Source organism: Mobula birostris, chromosome 9 (genome assembly GCF_030028105.1).
Source record: "Mobula birostris isolate sMobBir1 chromosome 9, sMobBir1.hap1, whole genome shotgun sequence".
Classification (NCBI taxonomy): Eukaryota; Metazoa; Chordata; class Chondrichthyes; order Myliobatiformes; family Myliobatidae; genus Mobula; species Mobula birostris.
This window is the reverse complement of record NC_092378.1, coordinates 73,441,985-73,459,546: the sequence shown is the minus strand read 5'-3', so window position 1 is coordinate 73,459,546 and position 17,562 is coordinate 73,441,985.

Below are 17,562 nucleotides of genomic sequence, written 5' to 3'. Positions count from 1 at the left end.
CACTGGGGACATGACCTCTTGAAAGTGGGAGGGGGAGGGGGAGATCCCACTTTCAAATCTTAAACACAAAATAATCTGTAGTTGCTGTGATCAAAGCAACACTTTCAGTACACTGGATGAACTCAGCAGGTCAGGCAGCATCAGTTAGAAATGATGAGTCGACGTTTCGGGCTGGAACCCATCGTCAGGACTGAAGAAGGGAGATCAGTGGGGAGGGATGGGGGGGACGAATGGACAAGGGAGTCGCGTAGGGAGCGACCCCTGTGGAAAGCAGAGAGGGGCAGGAGCGAAAGATGTGCTTAGTGGTGGGATCCCATTGGAGGTGGTGGAAGTTATGGAGTATAATATGTTGGACCCAGAGGTTGATGGGGTGGAAGGTGAGGACAAGGGGAACCCTATTCCTAGTGGGGTGACAGGAGGATGGAGTGAGAGCAGATGTACGTGAAATGGGGGAGATGCGTTTGAGAGCAGAGTTGATGGTGGAGGAAGGGAAGCTCCTTTTTTTAAAAAAGGAGGACATCTCCCTCATCCTGGAATGAAAGGCCTCATCCTGAGAGCAGATGCGGCAGAGACGGAGGAATTGCGAGAAGGGGATGGCATTTTTGCAAGAGACAGGGCGGGAAGAGGAATAGTCCAGATAGCTGTGAGAGTCAGTAGGCTTATAGTAGACATCAGTAGATAAGCTGTCTCCAGAGATAGAGACAGAAAGATCTAGAAAGGGGAGGAAGGTGTCAGAAATGGACCAGGTAAACTTGAGGGCAGGGTGAAAGTTGGAGGCAAAGTTAATGAAGTCAACGAGCTCAGCATGCGTGCAGGAAGCAGCGCCAATGCAGTCGTCGATGTAGCGAAGGAAAAGTGGGGGACAGATACCAGAATAGGCACGGAACATAGATTGTTCCACAAAGCCAACAAAAAGGCAGGCAAAAAGGTGAGTATCAACTCATTAGGAATGCAGAGTCAGAAGGGATAGCCAACACGGTACTCAAGCTGTTTTCTCTCAATGAGCGTACTAAAAGAAATAACGTGGATGATCTTGTTGCAATATTACAGATTGCCAGGTATGATGTTGTTGTGGCCATCATTGAATTTTTACTGACGGATGGTTGTAGTTGGAAGTTGTATGTCCAAGGTTACACATTATTTCGGAGGGATAGGAAGGGAGGCAGAGGGGGTGATGTGGCTCTACTGCTAAAGAATGGCATCAAATCATTAGAAAGATGTGACATAGGATTGGGAGATGTTGAAACTTTGTGGGTTGAGTTAAGAAACTGCAAGGGTAAAAAGGTGTTGGTGGCAGTTATATACAGGCCTCCCAACAGTGGCTGGCAGGTGGACCACAGATTACAACAGGAAATAGAAAAGGCGAGTCAAAAGGGCAATGACTCTTTTGTCATGAGTCATGAGAGATTTTAATATGCAGGTCGATTGGGAAAATTAGGTTTATAATAGATCTCAAGAGATTGAGTTTGTTGAATGCCTAAGAGATGGCCTTTTAAAACAGTTTGTCATTGAGCCTATGGGATCAGTTATACTGGATTGGCTGTGATGTAATGAACTGGATAGGGAGCTTAAGATAAAAGAACCCTTAGGAACCAGTGATCACCATATGATTGAGTTCAACTTGAAATTTGATGGGGAGAACGTAATGTCTGATGTAGCAGTATTTCAGTGGAGTAAGGGAAATTACAGTGGTAAGAGAGAGGAATTGGCCAAAGTAAATTGGAAGGAACTGCTAGTAGGGATGTCAGCAGAGCAGCAATGGTTTGTATTTCTGGGAAAAATGAGGAAGGTGCAGGACACATGTATTCCAAAAATGAAGAAATACTCAAATGGTAAAATAGTACAACAATGGCTGACAAGGGAAGTCAGAGCTATTGTAAAAGCAAAAGAAAGGACATACAACAAAGCAAATTTAGTGACAAACTGCCACACATGAGGCTGCTTACCAAGTTAAGAGCCCATGGTATTACAGGAAAGTTACTAACGTGGTTAGAGTATTGGCTGATTGGTAGGAGGCAGCTAGTGGGAATAAAAAGATCCTTTTCCGGTTGGCTGCCAGTGACTTATGGTGTTCCGCAGGGGTCGGTGTTGGGACAACTTCTTTTTATGCTGTATGTAAATGATTTAGATGATGGAATAGATGGTTTTGTTGCCAAGTTTGCAGATGATACAAAGATTGGTGGAAGAGCAGGTAGCTGAGGAAACAGGCAGGATGCAGAAGGACTTAGATAGATTAAGAGAAAGGGCAAGAAAATGGCAAATTAAATCCAATATTGGAAAATGCATGGTCATGCACTTTGGTAGTAGAAATAAATGTGTGGACTATTTTCTAAATAGGGAGAAAATCCAAAAATTGTAGATGCAAAGGAACTTGGGAGTCCTTGTGCAGAATACTCTAAAGGTTAACTTGCAGGTAGAGTCAATGATGAGGAAGGCAACTGCTATGTTAGCATTCATTTCAAGAGGTCTAGAATACAAGAGCAAGGATGTGATGCTGAGGCTTTATAAGGCACTGGTGAGACCTCACCTTGAGTATTGAGAACAGTTTTGGTGCCCTCATCTTAGAAAAGATGTGCTGGAATTGGTGAGAGTCCAGAGGAGGCTCACAAAGGAATGAAAGGGTTATCATATGAGGAACGTTTGATGGCTCTGGGTCTGTACTCACTGGAATTCAGAAGGATGAGGGGAGATCTCAGTGAAACCTTTTGAATGTTGAAAGGCCTAGACAGAGTAGATGTGGAAAGGATGTTTCCCATGGTGGAAGAGTCTAGGACAAGAGGACACAGGCTCAGGATAAAGGGGCACCCTTTCAAAACAGAGTTGCGGAGAAATTTCTTTAGCCAGAGGGTTGTGAATTTGTGGAATTTGTTGCCACATGCAGTTGTGGAGGCCAGGTCATTGAGTGTATTTAAGGCAGAGATTGATAGGTTCTTGATTGGACATGGTATCAAAGGTTATGGGGAGAAGGCTGGCAACTGGGGTTGAGGAGGAGATAAAAAAAGGATCAGCCATGATGGAATGGCGGAGCAGACTAAATGGGCCAGATGGCCTAATTCTACTCCTATGTCTTATGGTCTTATAGCCTTATGATATGAGGGATAGATTGTGTGGACGGCCAAATACTTTTTTCAGGGTGAAAATGGTTAATACACGGGGCATAATCTTAGATAATTGGGGAAAAAGTACAGGAGGTATGTTAGAGGTAGGAGTTTTACACAGAGAGTGATAAGTGTGTGAAGAACACTGCCAGGAGTTGTGGTAGAGGCGTATACACTAGGGACATTTAATAAAATCTTAGATAGCACAGTTGTTTCACCTTTCCTTTAGAATATTTCTTCCTCCTTGGAAGGAATATGCTGTGACTTATGAACTGTTTCCAGAAATTCCAGCCATTACGGTTCTGCCATCATCCCTGCCAGTGTTCTTTTCCAATCAATTCTGGCCAAACTCCTCTCTCAGGCTTCTGTAATTCCCTTTATTCTACTTTAATACTGATACATCCGATTTTAGCTTATCCTTTTCAAGTTTCAGGGTGAATGCAATCATATTATGATCACTTTCTCCTAAGGATTCTTTTCTCTTAAGTGCTCAAATCAATTCTGCTTCATTGCACAACATCCAATCCGGAATAGCTGATCCCCTAGTGGACTCAACCACATGCTGATCTAAAAAGCCATCTTGTTGGCACTCTAGAAATTTCCCCTCCTGGAATCCATGAGTGACCAGTGTGTCTGGCTTCGGAAAGAAAATGGAATAAGTGCAATGGATACAGTCTGAAAGTGCACAGGACAATATCTCTTTAGAATTGATAGAATCTGCAATTAATTTTATCCATTCTCTTAATCTGCATCTACTTCATGAGAGATGTCATGGCAATTCAAACTTACTCCATACTCACTTAGTCAATGCACCAAGGATGCTATAAGACATAGGGACACAGTAATATGAGTTCATAACAGCACTGAAGACAAGCCAGTTGTGTTTACATACTCATTTGTATGGAACTTATGAAGTGCCTGATCTCAATGTAATGAATTCTATAACCTTCCTTAATTTACCTATGAACGATTACTCAATCTATCAGAAATTGATATCAGCTGGCGCAACTATACAAGAGTCAAGAAAATTTAAAATTTCCTTCCAAACAGATTTACCTTTAATGGCCAAACCTTGTACTCAAAGAAACCTGTGACAACAGATATTAGACCATAAGAGCATAGGATTGGAATTAGGCCATTTGGCCCATCAAGTGCTCCACCATTCCATCATGGCTGATTATCCCTGTCTACCCCATTCTCCTGCCTTCTCCCCATAGCCTTTGATACCCTGACCAATCAAGAAACTATCAACCTCCTGCTATAAATATACTCAGTGGCTTGGCCTCCATAATCACCTGTGGCAATAAATTCCACAGATTCATCAATCTCAAGCAAAAGAAATTCCTCCTCATTTCCACTCTAAATGGGCATCCATCTACTCTGCGGCTGTGCCTTCTGGTCCTAGACTCCCTCACAACGGAAAACATCCTCTCCATGTCCACTCTATCTAGGTTCAATATTTGATAGGTTTCAATTGAGATCCCTCTTCATTCTTCTATACTCCAGCAAACCTCCCTCCAAATCCAGTTCGAACCATGCAGTGTACTTCGGTTAGGATATAGAAACATAGAAACATAGAAAATAGGTGCAGGAGTAGGCCATTCGGCCCTTCGAGCCTGCACCGCCATTTATTATGATCATGGCTGATCATCCAACTCAAAACCCTGCACCAGCCTTCCCTCCATAATTCCTGATCCCCGTAGCCACAAGGGCCATATCTAACTCCCTCTTAAATATAGCCAATGAACTGGCCTCAACTGTTTCCTGTGGCAGAGAATTCCACAGATTCACCACTCTCTGTGTGAAGAAGTTTTTCCTCATCTCGGTCCTAAAAGGCTTCCCCTTTATCCTCAAACTGTGACCCCTCATTCTGGACTTCCCCAACATCTGGGACCAAGTCTCAAAATAATAACCTTCAGATGCAGACTAAGTATTTATTAAGCTAATTTACAATCCATGTTCCTTAAACTAATCGATATTCTAGAATCCTTTAAGTGTAGTGTCAGGGACTGAACTACCATTCAACTGGATGGGGGTTGGGATTTGTAGGAGGGAGGCAGGAGACAGGAGGGGAAAAATGGGGAAGAACTGAAGTCCATGTGGGAAAGATACTCCCATATACTCTTTGATATGGAGTTCAAAGTTTAAAGAAGACTTATTATCAAAGTATGCACACCATATACAACCTTGAACTTTGTCTGCTTACAGGTAGCCACAAAACAAAGAAACATAACTGAACCCATTTTAAAACATCCACACAACAGAGCCAGTCAAACACCCAATGTGTGAAAAAAGAACAAATTGTATAAACAATGAAAAAGTCAATAAGTAACACACAGAAGATGAACGTAGAGTCTCCAAAAGAGTCCACGGCACGGAGCCAGTTCAGCACTGAGATGAGTGAAGCCAGTCCAGGAGTCCGATAGCTCTAGGCTACAGCCATGGAGACAATTCCAGCATTTCAAACTGATAGAGCCTCTATTTCTGCAATGAAGATATTTCACAAAAGCTGATTTCATTTCTAGAAGCAAACTGGGGTCTATGCCAAGATGCAAAATAAAAACATTTGAAATCAGCATCTGTGAGGAGATCACACCTGTTAACATTTAAGCAGAACATGAAAGCTATTCATGTAATCAAAGACAAAAGTTAGCTAGAGCCAGGGGAAAAAAAAACAAAGTGCTTGAAACCGATTTGAGCTGGAAGTAATTTTATAGTGTTGTTTTCTGGTGAGCCAATGCCCACTTAATTGTAGGTCCCTTTTACACACAGAACTCGAAGCCCTTGAGCAGTGCAGAGGAAGGTAGATGGAGTGTCTGAAACTGAGGCCAAGTACATACCATCAGCAGTTTGCTGTTCTCGGTGTCGGATGTGGGAGGCCCTGGAGGCTACAAGCCTCCCGGACGTCTACATCTGCGCCAAGTGCATCGAGATGCAGCTCCTAAGGGATCGCATTACGGAACTGGAGCTGCAGCTCGATGACCTTCGTCTGGTCAGGGAGAGTGAGGAGGTGATAGAGAGGAGTTGCAGGCAGGTGGTCACGCCGGGGCCACGGGAGGCAGACAAGTGGGTGACAGTTAGGAGGGGCAAGGGGAAAAGTCAGGTAATAGAGAGTACCCCGGTGGCTGTGCCCCTTAACAACAGGTACTCCTGTTTGAGTACTGTTGGGGGGGACAGCTTACCTGGGAGAAGCGACAGTGGCCGTGCCTCTGGCACAGAGTCTGGCCCTGTAGCTCAGAAGGGTAGGGCAAGGAAGAGGAGGGCAGTTGTGATAGGGGACTCGATAGTAAGGGGGTCAGATAGGCGATTCTGTGGACGCAGTCCAGAGACCTGGATGGTAGTTTGCCTCCCTGGTGCCAGGGTCCGGGATATTTCTGTTCGTGTCCAAGATATCCTGAAGTGGGAGGGTGAGGAGCCAGAGGTCATGGTACATATAGGTACCAATGAGATAGGTAGGAAAAAGGATGAGGTCCTGAAAGGAGAATACAGGGAGCTAGGAAGGGAGTTGAGAAAAAGGACCGCAAAGGTAGTAATCTCGGGATTACTGCCTGTACCACACGACAGTGAGAGTAGGAATGCGATGAGGTGGAGGATAAATGTGTGGCTGAGGGATTGGAGCAGGGGGCAGGGATTCAAGTTTTTGGATCATTGGGACCTCTTTTGGCGCAGGCGTGACCTGTACAAAAAGGACGGGTTGCACTTGAATCCTAGGGGGACCAATATCCTGGCAGGGAGATTAGCGGGGGCTACTGAGGTGACTTTAAACTAGAATGGTTGGGGGGTGGGAATCAAATTAAAGAGGCTAGGCGTGAGGAGGTTAGTTCACTACAGGGGGATGGGAACCAGTGCAGAGAGGCAGAGCGGTGTAAAGTGAGGGTAGAAACAAAAAGTACTATGGAGAAAAGTAAAAGTGGCAGGCCAACAAATCCAGGGCAAGCATTAAAAAGGGCCACTTTTCAGCATAACTGTATAAGGGCTAAGAGAGTTGTAAAAGAGCGCCTGAAGGCTTTGTGTGTCAATGCAAGGAGCATTCGTAATAAGGTGGATGAATTGAAAGTGCAGATTGTTATTAATGATTATGATATAGTTGAGATCACAGAGACATGGCTCCAGGGTGACCAGGGATGGGAGCTCAGCGTTCAGGGATATTCAATATTCAGGAGGGATAGACATGAAGGAAGGGGAGGTGGGGTGGCGTTGCTGGTTAAAGAAGAGATTAAGACAATAGAAAGGAAGGACATAAGCCGGGAAGATGTGGAATCGATATGGGTAGAGCTGCGTAACACTAAGGGGCAGAAGACGCTGGTGGGAGTTGTGTACAGGCCACCTAACAGTAGTAGTGAGGTCGGAGATGATATTAAACAGGAAATTAGAAATGTGTGCAATAAAGGAACAGCAGTTATAATGGGTGACTTCAATCTACATGTAGATTGGGTGAACCAAATTGGTAAAGGTGCTGAGGAAGAGGATTTCTTGGAATGTATGCGGGATGGTTTTTTGAACCAACATGTCGAGGAACCAACTACAGAGCAGGCTATTCTGGACTGAGTTTTGAGCAATGAGGAAGGGTTAATTAGCAATTTTGTCGTGAGAGGTCCCTTGGGTAAGAGTGACCATAATATGGTGGAATTCTTCATTAAGATGGAGAGTGACATAGTTAATTCAGAAACAAAGGTTCTGAACTTAAAAAGGGGTAACTTTGAAGGTATGAGACGTGAATTAGCTAAGATAGACTGGCAAATGACACTTAAAGGATTGACGGTGGATATGCAATGGCAAGCATTTAAAGGTTGCATGGATGAACTGCAACAATTGTTCATCCCAGTTTGGCAAAAGAATAAATCAAGGAAGGTAGTGCACTCGTGGCTAACAAGAGAAATTAAGGATAGTATCAATTCCAAAAAAGAAGCATACAAACTAGCCAGAGAAAGTGGCTCACCTGAGGACTGGGAGAAATTCAGAGTTCAGCAGAGGAGGACAAAGGGCTTAATTAGGAAGGGGAAAACAGATTATGAGAGAAAACTGGCAGGCAACATAAAAACGGACTGTAAAAGCTTTTATAGATATGTAAAAAGGAAAAGACTGGTAAAGACAAATGTAGGTCCCCTGCAGACAGAAACAGGTGAATTGATTATGGGGAGCAAGGACATGGCAGACCAATTGAATAATTACTTTGGTTCTGTCTTCACTAAGGAGGACATAAATAATCTTCCAGAAATAGTAGGGGACAGAGGGTCCAGTGAGATGGAGGAACTGAGCGAAATACATGTTAGTAGGGAAGTGGTGTTAGGTAAATTGAAGGGATTGAAGGCAGATAAATCCCCAGGGCCAGATGGTCTGCATCCCAGGGTGCTTAAGGAAGTAGCCCAAGAAATAGTGGATGCATTACTGATAATTTTTCAAAACTCATTAGATTCTGGACTAGTTCCTGAGGATTGGAGGGTGGCTAATGTAACTCCACTTTTTAAAAAAGGAGGGAGAGAGAAACCGGGGAAGTATAGACCGGTTAACCTAACGTCGGTGGTGGGGAAACTGCTGGAGTCAGTTATCAAGGATGTGATAACAGCACATTTGGAAAGTGGTGAAATGATCGGACAAAGTCAGCATGGATTTGTGAAAGGAAAATCATGTCTGACGAATCTCATAGAATTTTTTGAGGATGTAACTAGTAGAGTGGATAGGGGAGAACCAGTGGATGTGGTATATTTGGATTTTCAAAAGGCTTTTGACAAGGTCCCACACAGGAGATTAGTGTGCAAACTTAAAGCACACGGTATTGGGGGTAAGGTATTGGTGTGGGTGGAGAGTTGGTTAGCAGACAGGAAGCAAAGAGTGGGAATAAATGGGACCTTTTCAGAATGGCAGGCGGTGACTAGTGGGGTACCGCAAGGCTCAGTGCTGGGACCCCAGTTGTTTACAATATATATTAATGACTTGGATGAGGGAATTAAATGCAGCATCTCCAAGTTTGCGGATGACACGAAGCTGGGCTGCAGTGTTAGCTGTGAGGAAGATACTAAGAGGATGCAGGGTGACTGGGATAGGTTGGGTGAGTGGGCAAATTCATGGCAGATGCAATTTAATGTGGATAAATGTGAAGTTATCCACTTTGGTGGCAAAAATAGGAAAACAGATTATTATCTGAATGGTCACCGATTAGGAAAAGGGGAGGTGCAACGAGACCTGGGTGTCATTATACAGCAGTCATTGAAAGTGGGCATGCAGGTACAGCAGGCGGTGAAAAAGGCGAATGGTATGCTGGCATTTATAGCGAGAGGATTTGAGTACAGGAGCAGGGAGGTACTACTGCAGTTGTACAAGGCCTTGGTGAGACCACACCTGGAGTACTGTGTGCAGTTTTGGTCCCCTAATCTGAGGAAAGACATCCTTGCCATAGAGGGAGTACAAAGAAGGTTCACCAGATTGATTCCTGGGATGGCAGGACTTTCATATGAAGAAAGACTGGATGAACTGGGCTTGTACTCGTTGGAATTTAGAAGATTGAGGGGGGATCTGATTGAAACGTATAAAATCCTAAAGGGATTGGACAGGCTAGATGCAGGAAGATTGTTCCCGATGTTAGGGAAGTCCAGAACGAGGGGTCACAGTTTGAGGATAGAGGGGAAGCCTTTTAGGACCGAGATGAGGAAAAACTTCTTCACACAGAGAGTGGTGAATCTGTGGAATTCTCTGTCACAGGAAACAGTTGAGGCCAGTTCATTGGCTATATTTAAGAGGGAGTTAGATATGGCCCTTGTGGCTACGGGGGTCAGGGGGTATGGAGGGAAGGCTGGGGCGGTGTTCTGAGTTGGATGATCAGCCATGATCATAATAAATGGCGGTGCAGGCTCGAAGGGCCGAATGGCCTACTCCTGCACCTATTTTCTATGTTTCTTATGAGAGGGCAGGGAATAAAGTCTAGAGGTGATGAGAGGTGGTGAGTCATCGAAGATCAATCAGGCTTGAGGTGCGGACTGGGGCTCCTTTGGGGATAGTTGCAGTGGGCATGAGCAGTTGAGTGGAAGATTGGAAGTTAAGCACTGAGTTAATTAGGAATCAGAGTTTGGGGAATGTTGACAGCGGGTGGTGGTTGGGATTGTGAGAAGAAATGGGACCGAAGAATAAAAAGTAATTAACTTACCTGCCTGGAATCCTATCCTGATTGCCCTGCGGTTGTCTATTCATCTGCAATGTGGACTTATTTCCCCAGTAACACTCCATTTGAGAATGGTCATTTATTACTTGACTGACATGAAAATCAGTTATTTTTTTAAATCTCAGGAATATATTTTATTTTAAAACCATATACAGGGAATACAATCAGTTTCTGTCTTTCTTTACATTAATTGTGCCATCAAATAAACATTGATAAATGATTTTTTTGCTATCACATGTACCAAGGTATCGTGAAAAATGTTGCATATTGTTTATTTGGATCAATGCATCGAGATAGCACAAGGGAAATCAGTAACAGACTTCAGATTATTGTTGGGATATAGTCCAGTGCAGGTAGACAATAAATAACAAGGCCATAATGAAATAGATTGTGAGGTCAAGCAAAATTAATCATCAAGGATCCCTGCCATCCAGCTCTTGCTCTCTTCTCTCTGCTGCCACCCTAAAGGAAATACTGGAGCCTTAGGTCCCACATCACCAGGTTCAGGAACAGTCATTACCCTTCAACCATCAAGCTCTTAAGCCAGCATGGATATCTTCATTCTCCTCAAAACTGAACTGATTTCACAACCTAAGGACTCTACAACTCATATTCTCAATATAATTTATTATTTATTATTTTTTTTCAAAATTCAATGTAAATTTATTCACAAAGTACATATATGTCACCAAATACAACACTGAGATTAATTTTCTTGTGGGCATACTCAATAAATCTATAGAATAATAACCATAATAGAATCAATAAAGTACCATACAACTAGGGTATTTAATCAGAGTACAGTGGTCAACAAACTGTGCAAATACAAAAGAAGAAACATCAATAATGAAAAAATGAGCAATAAATATCAAGAACATCAGATGAAGAATCCTTGAAAATGAGTTTATTTGTTGTGGGAACATTTCAATGATGGGGCAAGTCGTGTTGAGTGAAGGTATCCCCTCTGGTTCAAGAGCCTGATGGTTGAGGGCTGTTAGTTGTTCGTCAACCTTGTGGTGTGGGTCCTGAGGCTCTTGTGCCTTCTCCCTGATGGCAGCTGCATGAAGAGAGCATGCCCTGGGTAGTTGGGGTCCCTGATGATGGATGTTGCTTCCCTGCAACAGTGTTTCATGTAGGTGAGCTCAATGGTGGGAAGGACTTTACCAGTGATAGACTGGACCATATCCACTACTTTTTGAAGGATTTTTCATTCAGGGGCATTGGTGTTTCCATACCAGGCTGTGATGCAGCCAGTCAATATGCTCTACACTACACATCCATAAAAGTTGTCAACGGCTGATTTATACTTGTGCGCAATAGCTTATATCATAGCCTACGCAAGTGGGCTACGCCGTTGTGAGCACTTATACTTGTGTGTTGGTGTGTCTGCATCGCTCTGCAATTCACTGCCAAAACACTAGTTGGCGGTGGGGTTTCTATGCCACTGTGTTGAGTTTCTTCATGTTGAAACTCAACACAAAGAAACTCAAACTTCAAACAATGGCGACTGAAACTGAAGGAGGGTGAATTTTCTGTGCTTGTCCGGCCACTGAGAGACGTGGATGAGGAAATGCATTTCAACTACTTTCGGATGTCGGCAGGTAGATTTGATAATTTGGTTCATCGTCTCCAACCATTTATTTCGCAACAGTGTATGCATAGCGTACTCTGAGACTGGCAATCACCATTCGAGTTTTAGCTTCAGGTGGAAGTCAACAGGCTGTAGCAGCTAGCTACAAACTGGTGTCAAGCACAGGGTCCTCCATAATTTTGGAGGTCTGTAAAGCTTTATGGAAAGCATTGCAGCCAGAGTTCCTTCCCTGCCCTTCAGTCGCCCAATGGCAAACTATAGTGTATGAGGAAATGCGATGCTACCAAGCAGACCAATCACAGTTGTTGCAGTCTGCGATGCTGCGATGCGTAGTTACATTTTGGGAGAGGTGCGCGTTAGGCTACGGCATAGGGTGGTTGGCATAGAGTACAGCGTAGAGTACGTTGCTACGCCGTACCTACGGTGTACATTTGACGCACAAGTATAAATCAGCCTTTACACGAATCTCTGCAAACTCTTAAGGAATTAGAAGTGCTTGAACTTTTTTTTGTTATTGCACTTGCATGCTGGGCCCAGGACAGGTCCTCTGAAATAGTAAACACCCCAGAATTTAAAGTTGTTAACCCTCTCCGCCTTTGATCTGCCAATGAGTACTGGCTCATGGATCTCCGGTTTTCTTCTCCTGAAGTCTATAATCAGCTCCTTGGTTTTACTGACATTGTTACGACACCCCCTCAGATTTTCAGTCTTTCCTAAATGCTGATTCATCACCACCTTTGATACGGCCTATCACAGTGGTGTCATCAGCAAACTTGAATATGGCTTTCAACTTGTGCTTAGCCACAGTCGTAAGTGTACTGTGGAGGAGATGTTGCCAAACCGAACTGACTGGGGTCTGCAAGTCAGGAAATCGAGTATCCAATTTCACAGGGTCATTGAGGCCAGGGTCTTGGAGCTTATTGATTAGTTTTGAAGGGCTTTGTATGGGCAGTTTGTCTTCTTTTGCACATTGGATGTTCGTCTGTCTATGCTTGTGTGCAGTTGTTTATTGATTCTACCATGCTCCTTTGCACCTACTGTGAAAGCTCACAAGAAAATGAATCTCAGGGTAACAAACTTTGATTATAAGTTTACTTTGAACCTTGAACTTTGAAGAGTCCATCTTATAGTAAGGCAGCTGTCCTTGAGCCTGGTGGTATGTGCTTTCAGGCGTCTGTACCTTCTGCCTGAGATAGGATAGGGAATAGGATGTCCGCGGTGGTGGAGGATGTCTTTGATTATGTTAGTTGCTTTACTGTGGCAGCCAGGCATTCACTGTGCATTCCACCTATATGTACTCTTACCAAGCACCAATACCACTCACCTTTCTTCTTTAAACAGTACACCAATGAAAAGTCAGATGCATGGAGTAATGACACTGAGCATGGGTTCATTTTCCATTCTCCGGCCTTGACATAGCGTCCGACCCAGAGGCAGCTGTACCTGCATTCTCAAGAGTCAGGTTTGCTGAATCCTTCAGGAGATTGTGAAATCACTAGTTTGTTTAGATGATTCAAAAGTAAATTTCTTAAAGGGAAATTACAAGCTGTGGATTGCAATGATCGTAGTTCAAAATTGTATCTAGTAACACATACAAAATACTGGATGAACTCCGCAAAACATTGCCACATGTCATCGGTGCCATTTTGCCAACCAATTCTTACCATTTTCAGCCTAACTACTTTCAGTTTAATACCTACCAAGTGGTTTTACATTACATTAACCATGAAAAGGAATTCCACAGAAAAGAGCTGCTGCATTTGCACCAAGCAAGTTTATATTCGTTTTCATTTTCCAAGATTAGGCATTGCTGTCAAGACCTGCATTTATTATCCATTCCTAATTCCCACTAAGATGGTCACATTGAGCTGATTCCTTAACTTTGCAATGCTTCTGCTGAGGATCCTCCTCCTGCTACCTACTGCTGAGGGAGGATTTCCAGGAATTTAAAACCAGCAGGTTTGGAGGAATGGTGATAAATTTCCAAGTCAAAATCATGTGCATAAAACCATAAGACATAGGAACAGAATTAGGCCATTCAGCCCATCGAGTTTGCTCTGCCATTCCACCAAGGCTGATTTATTATCCCTCTCAACCCCATTCTCCTGCCTTCTCTCTGTAACCATTGATGCCCTTACCAATCAAGAACCTGTCAATCTCCGGTTTAAATAGACTCAATGACTTGGCCACCACAGCCACCTGTGGCAGTGAACTGCATAGATTCATCACCCTTTGGCTAAAGAATTTAGGATGACACAGGAGTCATAAATTACAAATACATTAACATACTGTAAATGCGGTCCTTTTAAACTGATGAAAATCTTCAAATTATAAATGAAAGGGGAAAGATTTCATTTGAATTAGCATGCTGTTCCTAATTTGATTGTGCTCTACAACTCTTCCAGCACTAATAACTGTAGGAAGCTTTGAGGTTACATTCAGATACAGTAACAACATCCTGACTTAGATAACATATGGAAATGTACTTCATAAACTCCTCTAACACACTAGTTATAATACTTTGGTGCCACCCTGTGGCATTTAGAATTCCTCAAAAGGAGTCCGAGCATAGGGCGATGTTAGCCAGTCAGTCAAGTTTACTGCCATAAGCACAAGTACATGGATGTGCAGGTGCTATGAAAAATTTAGCATCACAGACATGTAAAACTATATCAGCAATATTTACAAGACAAATATAAATTAAACATTTTTGCAACAAATGCAGTAAGAAGAAAGAAAAAAATCCTCATTGGTGCAAAGAGTTCGAAATGGTCATAGCGTTGCTAAACTGTAGTGAACAGAGTTTTGCCAGTTGGTTCAAGGACAGGATGGTTGAAGGGAAGTGGCTGCTCTTGAACCTGGTGATGTGTGACTTCAGACTTCTGTACCCCCTGCTTGATGGTAGATGCAAAAAGATGGCTGGGCCCCAATGGTGGTGATATTTGACGACGGATGGTGTCTTCCTGAGGCAGTGCATTTTGTAGGTACTACCAACGGTGGGGAGGGATGTACTGGGGCTGAGTCCACTACTCTCTGCAACTTTTTGGCTTTGTGTGCATTTGAATTGCCATGATCCAGCTAGTCAGGATACCTTCAACAGTATATCTGTAGATATACTGGTTAAAGTGTTTGATCATGCAAGCTTGAGTGATATATAGTTAGGAGATGATTCATTTCTTTATTCTGAATCATGCATACTGAAGAACATGGTGTCACAGTGGGGCAGCTAGCAGAGAACCGGTGAGCCAGGTTCAATGCTGACCTCTGAGACTGTGCAGACTTTCCACGCTCTCCAAAATTCCAAAATTGTACCGAGACACAAGCAGGAAATCACGTTTTCTACTGCAGCATAACCTCCACATGTTGCTTTGGCCTCTTCCACTTGCTGCCTGGTGTTGGATAAGCCAAAGTTTCCACCAATTAAACACTGGAAAGACCAACGCTATTGCTTCTGGATCCTGCTCCAATTTTCACTGATCAGCCACCAACTTTTTCCCTCCCCATGGCAATTATCTGAGGCTGACCCAGATAAAAAACTTTTCACTATCTCTGTACAAATGACGACAATAAACCAATACCAGACAATATGTAACTTTGCTGACAATGTTTGACCCTTGACGACTTGTCAATGTATCACTGTAATCACACATTTCCACATTCAGTGCAGTCGCTCCCTCATCTTAGAACGGGAATCCAAATGTTTATTATCACTAATATATGTTGCAAAATTTGTTGGTTTATGGCAGCAGTACAATACCATGCATAGAAAATTATTGCCAGTTACAATCAGAAATGAAATAACTAAAATGTCTGCAAGGGAAAATGAGGTGGAGGTCATGGGTTCCCGGACAATGTAGAAAACTGATGGTGGAGGGGAAGAAGCTGTTCATAAAAAGTTATGGTTGTCTCTTTATGATCCTGTACCTCCTCCCTGTAAGTAGTAAGAAGAGGGCATGTCCTTAATGACGGATGGCGTCTTCTTGATGCACCACCTTTAGAAATTGTCCTTGATAGTGGGGAAGCTTATGCCAGTGATGGAGCTGGCCAAGTCTACAATCATCTGCAGCCTCTTTTGATCCTGTGCAATGGAGTCTCTCTCTGAAGCCCTGTTTTATACGTTTGTACTTCATACTCTACGGTTTGCTATTCTGTTGGACTCTTGACCAATTTGTCTTCCATCCTTCAGAAGTCAAAGGTCATCTAAAAGTCCACTGACCCTGATTAACCTGTACAGTCACTTTAACCATCATACTGATACACACTGACTATTCAGTTCACTGAAGCTTTAGTATTAAAATTTCCTTTGCTTAAAAGAAAATCTACCAGAGGAATTCAGTGTGCCATTAAGTTCTACAAACGTCATCCAGCAGTTTGTTTTCTGTTCCACATTCCAGCATCTGCAAACTCTTTAAATTTTTCATCCTTGTTTCCAGATCACTGTGTATTGGGCAAGGTTTGAGAATTGGATTTGTTTTTAGAGGACGCTGCAGTTCATGTTATGATATGTTTCTGATTACTCCTTTTTTTATTGCTGTTTTACATTTTGATCAGGGCTGACTGGCATTGCGGTTTGCAGTCAATAAATAACACAACAGTAAATTGAACTGAACTGAACTAAACTGATCATTCCTAAACTGTTTCAAGGACTCTGTAGTTTGGTGTTTAATTTTCTGTGTGTTATTTGATCTTTTTTTTTTCAGGCATTTACACAACTTGCTCGTTTTTTGGTGCTTTAGGTGTTTGAACAGGTTCCGTGGTGTTTTCTTGTTTCAAGGCTGTCTGCATGATGACCAACCTCAGGGTCATATACTGTATATCTACTTTCACAATAAATGAATTTTGAAACTTTGATCTCATCCCACTCTGCCTCTGTAATTGCTACAATTCCCACAACCCCTCTGAACCTTCACTGTCATTCCCCAGTATCAAGCAAGGAGTGTTTTTTTGTCACTTCTCTTCATTCTAAACATCTCCATCACTATTTGAAATGCACCTTAAAACCACAACCAGCACCAATTATCCAGAACACTCGATTTTGATGTCATTCCTACTAATACTCCACAGATTTTTAAGATGTTATACAGTAACATAATAAATTTCCCATTCAGCAAACCTGTTTAAAGAGAGTATGGGAATTGTGACCCAGGCAAAGTGAATGGGAGCTGGGGAGTTGAGGAACTGGGTCTCAGATAAGTGGGAGGAAGGGCATGGATCAGGGGGCGCAGAGCCTTGGTGAGCAGGACACAGGCCAGAAGAAAGAATTGACATCCTGACAAATGGAAGAGAAGGGCAGCAACCATGCCAAACTGTCAGGATTTCTGAAAGGTTGAACAGCAGATTAGAGTTTAACTATATCTTCTTTTTTCATTTAATCAAAATATATTTGATAATTTTCATGACTTTGTCAATTTAAAGACATTTAATTGAAAATGCTTCGTTTGCTTTATATCAGTAATTATCAGTGTGGTACGGCAATTGTCCCGTATCGGACTGCAAAGCACTCCATCATGTGGTGAAAACTGCTCAGCGGATTATCGGCACCCAATTGCCCACCATTGAGAACATCTATCATAAATGCTGCCTGGGCAGGGCAAAAAGCATTATCAAGGATGCACCTCACCCTAACCATGGACTTTTTACTCTCCACCCATCCGGTAGGCACTTCAGGAGCCTCCGCTCCCGCACCAGCAGGCACAGGAAGAGCTTCTTCCCTGAGG